Source organism: Myodes glareolus, chromosome 22 (genome assembly GCF_982192425.1).
Source record: "Myodes glareolus chromosome 22, mMyoGla1.1, whole genome shotgun sequence".
Classification (NCBI taxonomy): Eukaryota; Metazoa; Chordata; class Mammalia; order Rodentia; family Cricetidae; genus Myodes; species Myodes glareolus.
The window spans coordinates 55,991,059-56,004,327 of record NC_142047.1 but is presented as its reverse complement, the minus strand read 5'-3'; positions in this window follow the sequence as shown (position 1 = coordinate 56,004,327).

The window sequence follows — 13,269 nt, the reverse complement described above, 5'->3', positions numbered from 1 at the left end:
TGCTCAATGCTATAGGGACGGCTGAGAAACCACAACGTCACCACGTTTACTCACTGTCTTCAGCATTTGTTTTGCTAATCTAAATAAGATAATTTTAGAGAATAAATGGGTTGAACATCAGCCAAAATATTGGCAAGTCTTTGAGGCATCTCATCTTCATGATTTCCACTCAGGGACAGCAGAGACATTCGCTAAACATTGTCCCAGCACCTGACTCTACGGGGCGAAAATTTCAAGGCTAATATTGAAATAATTGTAATAAGTGCTTGAAAGTGACTGGGAGAAAATTGAAAATTCAATTCTGCGTTGATGAACCAGTTGTAAGTTACAATATCTGAGGGACTGAATATAAAGTACAGGTGATTTGTCATTTGGGTAACCAGAGAAATGTCTTCTGAAATGAGAATAATCCTGTGTGGCCCAGGACTTAATACATTTATGAAAGTTTATTAATGAAGTTCATCCAGTGTGATAGATTGCCTGAGAATTTGAAATGAATCTCACAATTATTTACTGAGTAAATGACTGGAACTATCAGGAGAATTAGTACAATAGTCACACATCTAGCTGCCCAGTGAGATGCATTGTGTCTTATTATCCTTTCTGCAACTGTAACCTGGATCACATTGTTTCTCTATTTTATAGACAAAGTTTCCTGGCCTGATGAGATATGAGGCCACAGACCAGAGCAGGCACCAACACCTTCCCTTGACCACCATAATAGATTGTGTCCCTCGAGACAAAATAAATCCTTTCTCCCTCAAGCTGCCTGAAAACCTGAGTTTAATCCCCATACCCTGTAAGACAGAAAGAGAGAACCAAGTCCACCAAGTTGCCCTCTGATATCCACATGTGGTAAGCCATGACACATGGCTGTCTACCTCACCACACATTGCTTACTATTAATAAAAATAAAAGGGAAAACAAACTTATACGATCATATTTAATTAAATGCCACTTTTGTTGGAAATGATACACACCACTAGCAGGTCGACTGATACTTCCAGTGTGTCCCCTGCTCGCTCCTGGCCCATTTTTTTGTTTGGAGATAAGGGACATTTTATGGCTCATTCTATACCAAGACAGCCCAAAGAAAGTGAATATCTAAATAAATAAAGGAGTCACAGATAGAAATAACAGAGCAACCTGTTTGCTAGCTGGGGACAGGCATTTAGACAGTGGGCAGGAAGCACCAAGGAGCACCCAGTGATGGTGGGCAGCATCCTGCCTCAGCATTCACATGGAAATCCATCCTTCATCATGGATAGGTCAACCCTCTCCCCGTGCTGCACAGGGAACTTCTGCACAATGTACGGATGATGATTTTGGCCCTCTGCCAACCTGCAATGCTGATAAAGAATTTAATTTAAGGAGCTTAGCTAATTACATCATTAGCCAGTGTGAGAAAACTCTTAATGAGACAAATATTTTGGATCAGGGATTTCAAGAGCATTTTATGATGCTTTTAATTAGAACGCAACTAGGGGATGTGTCTCTGCTTGCAGCTTCCTCCACATTCAGCACGGTAGAACAGGCTGGTGGTGGCAGCAAGTGTCCTCCTGGGCCACAGAGAAGCCAAGTGGACAGTTGATCGTGGCACTTGCTCTTTAGATAACCACGAGGTGCTGTGGTCCTGTGGAAACCTCATTAATCTGGGATGTGAAGGAGCTGTCCATGGTCCAATAAAGGAGAGCGCTGTCCACCACTGCAGAAAAACAGGCAAATGAGCTTCTCCAGGAAAACCTAGCGCTAGCAAAACATCAGCGTTGTGTGTGCATGCCTGCACATGCATTCACGTGTGAATGTGTGTGTGTGTGTGTGTGCGTGTGTGTGTGTGTGTGTGTGTGAGAGAGAGAGAGAGAGAGAGAGAGAGAGCACCTGCACATGCATGCATGAATGAGTCTATACCATTCTGTATTAGTTACTTTCCTTGTTGCTATCACCAAACACATAACAAGAAACCATTTAAGTGAGAGAGACGGTTATCTTGGTGGACGGTTGAAGGGGACACAGTCCATGGGGAGAAGCCACAGTGAAGGGAGCCTGAAGCAGCTGCTCATGTGGCTTTAGCATTTAGGAATCAGAAAAAGTGAGCAGGAAGTAGAACCCGACTGTCAAGTCTCAAAGCCTGCCTCCAGTGATCCACCTCCTCCAGCAAGGCCCACCTCCTAAAGATTCTACAGTCTGTCACAGGATGCCATCAGCAGGGACCAAGTGGAGGGGCGTTTCCCCTCTAACCCACAGCACGTTCTCTCCCTAAAGAATGTTCATCCCTGCCGCCAGGATTTTTATTCTTCCCAGTCCATCTTGGTGATTGTATTTTCTTGCGTTTTACTATACTCAAGAACTGTTCCATTTTCAAGTTCTCTCCGTTTTTTTTTTTTCCGTGTAAAGAACCAGAAACTTCCATCTAGGGAAATGAGCCTCGCCCCCTCTCCCCTCCCCAACTTATTAGCTCTCCAGCTCTGCCGCTGTGCTGAGAAGGCTGCTGTGCTCTTCCTGGAGCCCCGTTGGGTCAAGGTAAGCTCGGGGTCTCTGTCAGGAAGGCCTGATGCCCGAGCAGTGAGAGCTGCATCTCTGCCAAGCTATCCGGAACTCTTTTTCCACTCAGATTCACGCTGGGAGCTGGCTGGGGAAAAGCTGTAGGGGACCTGTCCTTGGGAAGCTCATGACCATCTGCTGCTTGCCCGTGTTCCAGGGAAGAGAGGAAGCCGCTCACCTCAGGTGCAGAGCCCGGCACCACAGGGTTATCTAGAGACAGACACCTGGTCCTCACAGGAAAAGCCCTTGCTTGCCAGGAACAGATCCAATGGCTTGTCCTTGCCCTCCTCCTTGCTGTGACTACCTTGTCAGGCACACAGTAAAGGATGCACAGGGAACAGAAGGGCAGAAAGAAACATCCCACCATCCCACATCCACAGATGCTCGTGAGTCACTGGAAATCACTGTGGGAGAACCAGCTGGCTCTATCGTGGTAGCTCATGCCGGGAGTAATGCTGTGTCCTCCAGTTGTCAACTCTGGCCCAGAATGGCTGAACTGGATGGTGGTTGCTGCTATTGAAAAAGAAAGAAAGGAAGAAATGAAGAGAGAGGGAGAGAGAGAGAGAGAGAGAGAGAGAGAGAGAGAGAGAGAGAGAGAGAATCTGATATAAGCATGGTGGCACATGCCTGTAATCCCAACACTGGTGAGGTACAGGCAAAAGGGTTTGGAATTTGAGACCAGACATTGTTTATAAAAAATAGATAGATAGATAAACAATAGATAGATAAATGATAGATAGATAGATAGATACGTAGATACATACATACATACATACATACGTACATAGATACATAGATACATAGATGTATAGATAGATAAAAGTGTTTCACTGTGGGCCCTAGATATCACAGATTCATAAAGTCATACATGTGTTCATGACATGCCAGCAATGTGAAGCTGAAGGACCAGAGAACAAATGGTGGACAGAGGTGATGGGGGGAGGTAGTGGGGCACAGGGATTATGCTCAAAACATGCTACACCCTCATGAAAATGGCCTTATGTAACCCTGTGTAACAAAAAGGAAGATGGAAATGTTTAGAGAAACATGTGACACTAACAAATGAGAAACTATTGAGCTCCAAAATCAAGCCAGCCAGCCCTTCTGAAACAGTGAACGCTGTCCCTGTACTTGATACTAAAGAGTTACTATGTTTATGTGTACTGAAACATGGACACCAGAAAGGTGGCTCAGTCATTAAGAGCACTTCCCAGACTTCCATTCCAAGATCCCACACTGGTTGGCTCACAACTGCCTGTAACTCCAGCTCCAGGGCATCGGATGCCCTCTCCTGGTGGCTCTCGTCTTCTGCAAAAAACGTGTACATGTCCTCTCGTGTGTGTGTGTGTGTGTGTGTGTGTGTGTGTGTGTGTTCATACACTCTAACACATAAACAAATGAAATTTAAAATAAATCTAAAAAAATAAAGGAATACAGATATTTTGTTACATTAGCAAAGGAAGGAAAAGAGCGCTTCCTTCACTAAACTCTGCATCCTGACAGAGTTCATGAGCTCCCTGGCCAGTTCCCTGCCAGTTCCCAGAAGAAACCCATCCTGAGGGAAGGGAGGCATTCACAGAACTGCTGTCCTGAGGCTTTTCCCCTTCACCCAAGCCTGGTTTCTCTCAGCCTCTACAAAGGCCCCTCTGCTGTCAGATTTGAAGCATGACCATAATTTCTGAAAGAGCTTTCCAATAGCCCAGAAGGGAATTTTTTTGTAACAAAACAACAACAACAACAAAAAAAAAACATTTAAAATGAGGAGTGAGGCGCACAAACCGTTGCTTTTCATCTTGCAACTCTCCTTTCACCCTGAATGACAGTCGTGTTTCTTGCTCACCCAGCATAGGCTACTGATGTCCTCACAGGTCAACCAGAGGTGACGGGAGCAAATTCTTCCTTTACCGCGCAGAACCTCAGTCATGGCTGTGGGGAGGCACAGAAGGACACCAAGCAGTTTTGAGTAGAAAATGCCTCTCAGGGCAGCACCATTTACATTTTCCCCTAATGAAGTCAGCAGTGACTGTCAGGAAAATTGTATTAGACGCTCATTAAAGAGCCAGTGCTGTCGGACTTTTCCTTCAGGGCCTAACACAATATTAGGGATTTTTTCTTTCTTTTTGCAAGTCAGACCACAGAGTGGGAGCTTAGCAGCAGTCATTACAGCTGCACGGCTCACTCAATCAGACCGCCACCCCGTGGACTTCAGCGGGGCACGAGATAGAACGTGGCATCTTTGGCAACAAGGACAGGATCGATCCGCTCTGTAGAGTCCCAGGCAGTGAATCAATACCAGCATCAGAGGCTCTGTTGCTGCCCCTGGAAATTATGCCCTGCACAGAGGCAGCCACCAGGAGCTGTGGATTCCCACATCGCCAGCGTTGGAGGAGCATTTCTGGGGTGTGAGATCCGGTAGGCTTTGTTAAGTAGCCGGATGAGATAGCACCATCAAGCTAAATTATGGGATGGATTTGAAACTTGTCCACGGTGGTCCCTGCTGCCAGTTCTGTCAAATTCACACAGAAGTGGCTGGACAGATGCCTCTGTGGGCAAAGTGCCTGCTGCATGAGCGTGGGGACTGATGTTTGACCTCAGCATCCATGTAGAGAGCATTTGTAATCCCAGGGCTAGGAAGAGAGGGAGCAGAAACAGGAGGTCCCTGAGGCTCACCGGCCAACCAGTCTAGATGAATCAAGAAACATTGGGTTCAGTGAGAGAACTCAGTGTGAAAAAGCCAACAGTTAAGTGGGTGGCACCTGAGAAAATGACACCCAACATCTGGCCTCCACAGAGATGCACCCACATGCATGCACCAATATGTGTGCACAGGCTTGCGCATACGCACACACACACAGAATTCACACAGAAGCACCATGCGTACAAGCGCAATACTTGAAGACAGACCTTAGATTTAATATATTTGTTTGCTTGCTTGCTGATTGAAGCCTAATGTTTTCATTGTCTTTTTTTAAAAAAAAGATAACTTTTAAAATCTTTTTTTAAAAAAAAACATTGCATGATAATTTTATACATGTGTTTTGACAAACACACCCACACTCCGTCCCCAGGACTTGCCACATGCCCGGCGACACCAGCCCCTCTCAATGTCATCGTACTCTTCTGTAAACCACTGAGACCTCTTGACGCTGTTAACCTGTGCACTCGGGCATGGGTGACCTAGGAGAGGCAGAATCTCCAAAGAAAACTGACTACCCCCTACCCCCACAGCCATCAGCTGCCACCAACAGCTCCTCTCTAGGGGTGGGGTTTTGTAAACTCCTCCCCACTCCATGCCAGGACTTTTGGCCAGCTTGATCTTGTGTAAGTCTTGTGCCTGCAGCCACAGCTGTGAGTTCAGGTGCAGAAGATGCCCCCCTCACCTCCAACTCTCACTGTGATCTTCTCCCTCCCTTTTCCACAATGATCCCAGAGCCTTTGGTGACAAGAATGTGACACAGGCATCCCCAGGCAGGGCGGAACACTCTTATTTTCTGCACCTTAAGCGGTTTTGACTTTCTAAATTAGTTGCCATCTTGATTGGGTGTTTTCTTTTCTTTCTTTCTTTCTTTTTTTTTTTTTTGTCTATCTGCTTGGGGAATTCTAAGCTATGTAAATATTCTAGTTGAAAGAGTTAAACAAGAGACGACTATTGTGAGCTCTTCAAACAGCAGGGAAAGTTCTGAATGTGGTGACGTCAGCACTCCTCAGGACAACCTTTCAGGGAGGGTGTGGAGAACCACTGGCTTTTTCTTTTACTTTTTTTTCTTTTGTTTATTTTTATTTTTTACCAACTGTCTGATATCCCATTAGGGGCATATTTCTTTATTATGATGTACAGGCTTGATTCCCTTTCTTCATTTTGGGGTTCCGTGGAGGGATGCAATAGAGTCAGGGCTCCCGTGGACCTGCAGGTCTGAGCAGCTTTGGCTCAAAGTGATGCGCTAAGTGTGGGCTGGCCATCAGCCTCGCTTCCCCGGAAGCCTGCAGTGACGCGATGACTAACTTTGGGTGGAATCTAAGTTGATGGCATCTAGAATAACCTACTGGAGCCTCTGGATGTGTCTGTGAGAGCGTCTCCAGGAAGAATTAACCGAGGAGAGAAGACCCACAGTGAGCAGCACCTTCCAGCAGTAGCCCAGATACAAAGAGGTCGAGGGGAAATCAGTGCCGCCTGCCTGCCTGTCTTTGCGACTTGTTACCAAGTGCATCCACCCTGCAGCCACTGCTGCCATTCTTCCTTGACAGCAGAACCCAACTCCTTCAGTCTTCCAACACAGACTGAAGACCGTGGCTCTCTAGGATCCTCCAGGCTTTCAGGACAGATTGGGACTTAGGAAGTGAGGCATCTGGGCCTCTGGTCCAGACAGCTACTGGGTTTACAACTTCTCCAGTATGTAGACTTCCTGGCCCATATCATGTAAGTCAGTCTAATAAAGCTCCTTTGTAATGTATATTCATTTTCTCGGTTATGTTCCTCCAGAGAACTCCAACTAATGCAAATGGGTTGCAGCACCCAGCACCTCCTATAGGGAGGCTGCGTGTGCCTACGAGATGAAGACAGTGGGCACACACACAGGCACTCCTCGTTAAGTCCAGGCTATCCGCTCCTTTGTTCAAAGTCATGGAGTTGACAGACTGAGGGCTTGATGTTCCCTCTGACCTCCCCTTCCTCTTTCTTCCATTCCAGGCCTTGTTTTTGTCTTAATGTAATTAGCCTTGCTTCCCTGGAACCCTGGGTACAGCCTCTTCTTGGATGAAGGTCCTTTCTTTTGCCCTTTGCGTTACAGGAGCCATTGTGGTCTCTGTGTAGCATGATATTCGCCTGCAGCTGCATCTGAGCACAAAGGGAAAGAAAGTTTTTATTGAATCTGTTCTCCATAAGCCTGCTATTAAATACTCAGCTTCCAGACCCCAGCACAAAGCAGCCTCCAGGGCAAGTCTGTGCGAAGCAGCTTTGGGTGCTAATTGTAGCATCTCTTTCCCCCCGGACCCGTCCCCAGTAAACTGCGTGATTAGATGAAACCTCCAGTAGACTTTACCATGCTTTCTCGTGCTGAAAAATAGATTGAGTTTCATCTGGGTATCACCATGGAGAGGTGATAGCCTCTGGTGTCAGGGGGAAGGTACTTACAAATCTAAGATTTCAGCGTCTAAAGTTGGAAATTACAGCGAAGAGAAGCAGTCTATAAATGAAGCAAAGCGATGGGTGTCATGTCTGCAGATATCAGTTGCAAATAGAATCTCGGTTGGGGTGGGACCCCCTCTCAGTGCCAGGACCCCATCTGATTTGAGCCTGACTTGGTCCTATGCATGCTGCCACAGTCTCTGTGAGTTCTTCTGTGCACCCACCCTGCTGTGTCCAGAAGACTCTGTTTCCTTGGGGCCACCCACCACCCCTGGCCTTTATAATTTTTCTGTCTCTTCTACATAAATCCCTGAACCCTAGGGGAAGAGGTTTGATGAAGATAAGCCATTTAGGACTGAGCGTTTCAAAGTCTCTCCCTCTCTGCACACTGTCCGGTTATGGGTCCCTGTATTAATTCCCATCGATAGCAAGAAGAGGCTTCTCTGAAGCGGGTTGAGCAAGGCACTGATCTGTGAGTATAGGCATGTGTCATTGGGAGTCATTTGATAGCTATGCTCCTTTAGCAATGATAGTAATAGGTTTTCCCCATGGACGTGCCCTGGGTGGGCTCAGGTTCTTGGCAACTTTAGCAATGCCACGCATGAGTTCTATTTCATGAAGTAGGCCTTCAATCCAATCAACGAAGTGATAAAACCTGTTTCGCTGTTGTACCAGTATAACACGCATGCAGGCCTCTATTTTGCCGACGTGGTTTGTAGCTGGGTAATAACGGTTGCTATCTTTCTCCTCTAGTAACCTAGTAACCTAGTACCTTCATGAATTCTTGTAAGTAGGGGAAGTTTCTAGTTGGGTACCAGCGTGTCTTTTCCATATTCATTGCCATAAGTAAACGCTCTCTTCAGTACTAGAGTCTTACCATCAGGCTGCGGAAAAGCAACCAATCGCCTTGGTCATAGCCTGTGATGTCTGGGAGGGGCTCCACCGGACCCTTTGGCCAAGGTCTCCACAAGATGTAACCAATTCCCAGCCCTGGAAGTTTCCCTTGGTGCCAGCCGCAATTAACAACAGAGACAGCTCCATCAGCTGCTGGTGGTGTGGCCCTGGCTGCTGGGCACTGAGTGGCAAGCAGTCTACACTCAAGTAACACACCCCACTCAAATGTACAATCTAATGTGTTTGGACCAATAGATACATTCGTGCATGCTCTGTCCAAACACATGTAGAGAACATGGCTGCTACTTTGGGCTACTTCCCAGTCGAACCCTACACCACATGCAGCCGCATGTGACTCAGAGGACCTGTAGCTCCCTTCCTGCAGGCCAAGCCCAGAGTGTAATTCTCTCTGCGTGAGCTCTGTCTCCGCTGCTGCTGCTTATAAGGGCAGGCGGCGTCTTCCTTCCCAGCAAGTGTACATTTATCTCCTTTGTCTTCCTGCCGCAGCTGGCTCCGCTAGACAACACGAGGGGAAGTGAGGGCGCACAGGCTTCTCTTGTTAGCGACCCAGTGCTCCCAAACCCAGGCTCTCACACTAACTGACCTGATGTCGGCTGAAGGTTTTTTTGTGAAATTGCTCATCTGAGGGTAGAGGCAGTTCCCTTGTTCTCCTCATTTGTTCCAGTTTTGGTGTTATATCCATAGATTGTCAACACGGAAGAGAAACAAGAGAGAAAAAGTACGTCTTCAAGGATAAGAAGCAATTTGGGGATAAAATGGTTTAAAGTTGAGCTGAAGACCCACAAGTGTTCCTGAGAGGGAAGGGGATGGAATGTTCCAGGCCTTGTGGATTCCTAATTGACCAGGAGCTTGGGGCATGTCCAGTGAGCCTCTTGTCCTGTGTACATTTAAGTCATACAAACAACAAGAGGTAAGTGTAGCTTTAAAAGCTGTGTATCTCAGGGCTGAGGCCACAGCTCAGCTGGCGAAGAGCTTGCCTTGGAAACACAAGGACCTACGTTCATTCCCCAGACTCCACATTTCAAAAAGTTGGGCTTGATGATGCATGCTCATAATCCCAGACAGGTGGAGACAGCTCTGGGGTTTGCTGGCCAGCTGGGCTAGCCCTGCTTGGTTTGTTGCAGGCCAATGGGAGTCCTGTCGCAAATACCAACCTAGATGTACCCTGAAGAACAAACCCTGAGACTGTCCTTGGACCTCCACATAAGCGTACACACCCTTCCTTCCTCTTCCTCTCCCTGTGGGTCACTCCTGCACACTCATCCCTCTAGAGAACCCTGATGTGGAACAGAGCACTTTCAGCTAGTGTCTGCAGAGGGGTAGCATGTTCTGCTTGAGACATTTTGGTTCACTTCCCCCTCCACTGAGCACAAACACTGGAGACCTGACCCCATGTACAGTTTAGCCTCCTCCGGTATCTGTCTGCTGCAGATGCTCAGCTGAGCTCCGCTTGTGAGCGCTGATCTCCCCGCACAGGTGCTGCTGCGGTCCCTGCTCCTCCCTGACACCTTCCCAAGTTCTGCTGTCCTTTAGCTTCTGTTTCTAAGTGATTGCAGAAAGGCCTCCACTTAAGGCCTTTTGCTTCTTTGTCACGTGCATTTAGCGCCACCTCGTGGACAGAAAGCATAAAGCTCAACACAATCGAGGCTTCCACTTTCCGCAACGCTGAGTCTGGGTGAGGGGAAACCAACATCGCCAAGTTCGTGGGCTTGAATCACTCTGGTATCCCATGCAGAGCTGCTAATTCCAGAGAGACCCGGAAGCTGAGCTCAGCGTCGGCGAAGTGCATCTAGGTGCTTCCCAACAGCCTGAGTTTTTGCCATCTCGGCACACTGTCTCCTATTGGGCAAATCGTGTTGAGCTGGACCAACATGGTTACCAGAGGGGACCTGAACTAACCATCAGGCTGTCCGAGCCAGACGGCAGCCAAGCCCAACACTGGCTCCTTTCTGTTCACCCGCAGGCTTGGTTCCCAGCTACTGCTGTTCTGGGAGACTGTGGAGTGGAGTCTTCCGGACACAGCTGGCACATGCAGGCCACTGGGGCTGGGTTTTGAGGCTTTTTATCCTGGCTCTGCTCCCCTCCACTGCTATGATGCCCAGCGTCTCCAAGCTGCCTCTGTCACAAGTTGAGCCACAATGCCCCCATACCTTCCTTTACCTCTAAAGGACTGCTTCCCTCAGTGAGACGAGTGAGAAGCCCTCCCTTGGGGGGCTCCAGTTCACAGTGACATAAAGTACCGAACAGCCATACCCTGGTGTTAGGGTCAGGGAAATTTAGAGAAGGTCCCATAGTACAGTTTCTTTACGTTTCAGAAGGAGGAAGAAGGGGAACAGGGGTTGGGGGGCAGGGTCACAGTTCCCTATCTTGGGGTTGGCACTGGCCCTTAGCATTTGAGGGTCGGGTAGAACCCCCTTTTTAGCTCTCTGACTATTGAAACTACAGACCCCCAAGAAATTGAAGTCGTCCCCCCTCCGAGGGATCTCAAGCCAGGGAGGCCCCAACTAGAGTGAGATGTGTGTCACCCCAAAAGGGTTTTCACATGGTTCTATTAACTGTCATACCACTTTGCAGGAGATTCTGGAGCCCAGACATTGGTGGACCAATGTTAAGTAAGATAGCGCCTTGACCAGGCCTCCTTATAGCTACGCACATCTCTTGCTCTGTATTAAAACCTGAGCCTCTCGTCAGTGCCCTGAAGATGGGCTTGGGGATCCCTGTACCTCATCTTTATTTACTCCACTTCTCAAGGTGACTGCAGTGACTAACCCCTCTTCCCTGATTTTCACTGATCTGTCTCTATACTTGGAGTATTGAGGAAGGGTGGCTGAGTCTGGCCACGGCAGCCAGGACCGTCCTTTCCCCTTGCGCCACCTGCAGGTATCTACAGGTATCAGCTCTCTCCTGTTCTCCCCCTTGCTGGAAGAGCTGGTGGCATTGTCTGGGCTTTCCTTCTGCCGTCCACATAGCCCCCATGCTGCCAGTAGGGCACTGTCATTGGCTGGGTTTGTGGCTCCGTGTGCTGAGCTTGCCCCCAGCAAGTGTCTGTGGCTGGCTGTGTGTCTTCACAGAGGCCAACGGAGACCACTGAGGTGGAACTAGTTCCGCTTTAAGGGTGTTTTTCTAAGCTGTGATTGGGATATGGACACACACAGAATAACAACCATGTTGGGACCCAGAAGGAAGAAAAGCCATCTAGGGAGATGGCTCAGTCAACAATGCTTACTGTGTAGGCATAGGGGCCTGAGTTCAGTTCTCAGCCCCCACATCACACAAAGCTGGGCACAGCAGTGCTTGTGTGTGTACTCGGTGCTGGGAAAGTAGACAGAGGATCTTTGGGGCTTGCTGGCAAGCCAAGTTAACTTAATCAGAGTCCCAGTTTCCATGAGAGAGACTCTGACTCAAAAAATAAGTTAGAGACTGAGAATGACTTAACATTGAACTCTGACCTCCACACGTGTGTGCATACATGCTTGTGAACCTACAAATACACACACATACAGAGAGAGAGAGAGAGAGAGAGAGAACTATCTGCAAATGAACAAGAGAAGCCTCTAATGATGAAAACTACCCTTGCCTTGACCTTGGACCTCTCCTTGACCTTGGACCTCTTACCTTAGACCTCTCCTTGACCTTAGACCTCTTACCTTGGACCTTTCCTTGACCCTGAACCTCAAAAGGTCTTTCAACATAAACAGTATCCTCCATTCTTCGTCCTTAGGTCTGCAGCCTGCCCTGCAGAACTCAGACTTGGCCGTCTATGCTCTGCCATGAGCCAATTTCCTAGAAATGTCTCTACTTAGATGCCTATCCTGTTGGCCTCCTCTCTATGGACAACCCTCTCTAAAAATGCATACTCCAAATTAAAGTCAAACCCACTGCCAGATTCTCAGGGCAGCATTCGGAGACCTCCAGGCTCCAAGCAGGGCTCATATTTCTTTCTCTGAATTGGCATTTGACAAACGTATTAGCAGTAGCATATACTGAAAACCAGCTAAGGATCAGAAGACTCCTCCTCCCCCTCCTCCCCCATGATTTGGAAGTACCCGCGGGAGGTTGAAATGCAGGCTGGACTGAAGGCACCAATTGACCCCTCTCCCTAAGTCTGGGCTTCTTTATCAGTAAAGTGGAAAGTATCCATTTATTGGCCCTATAGTTCTGGAACAATCCTCAGCCATACAGATGTCTCTGTGATGTTGTTTTCCTAGTACAGAGGCCTCTGGCTCACATGCCAGGTGGTTTTTTACTGAGAAGATGGGTGGAGGGCCTTAGGGAGGGTGTAAAGCTGGCATTTTAGCTAAGCAACTTGGGGCCCGGTGAAAACAAAAGTGCGTGTGCCCCCACTCAGAAGTGGATTAATTACTGTGAAAAAACACCGTGGTCAAAAGCAACTTGAAAGAGAAGAGTCTGTTTGGGTCACATCCTAGTCACAGTCTGTCATGGCGGGAAGTCAAGACAGGGACTGAAACAGGAACCTGGAGGCAGGAACTGAAGCAGAGGCCATGGAGGGGTGCTGCTTACTGGGTCTCCAGGGCTTGCTCAGTCTACTTTCTTGTAACACCCAGGACCTCCTGGCTACAGTGGGCTGGGTTTTCTCACATCAATCATTAATCCAGAAAGTGCGCTACAAGCTTGCCTACAGGAAATTTGATGGTGACATCTCTTTCCTTTGATTCAAGACTCCTTTC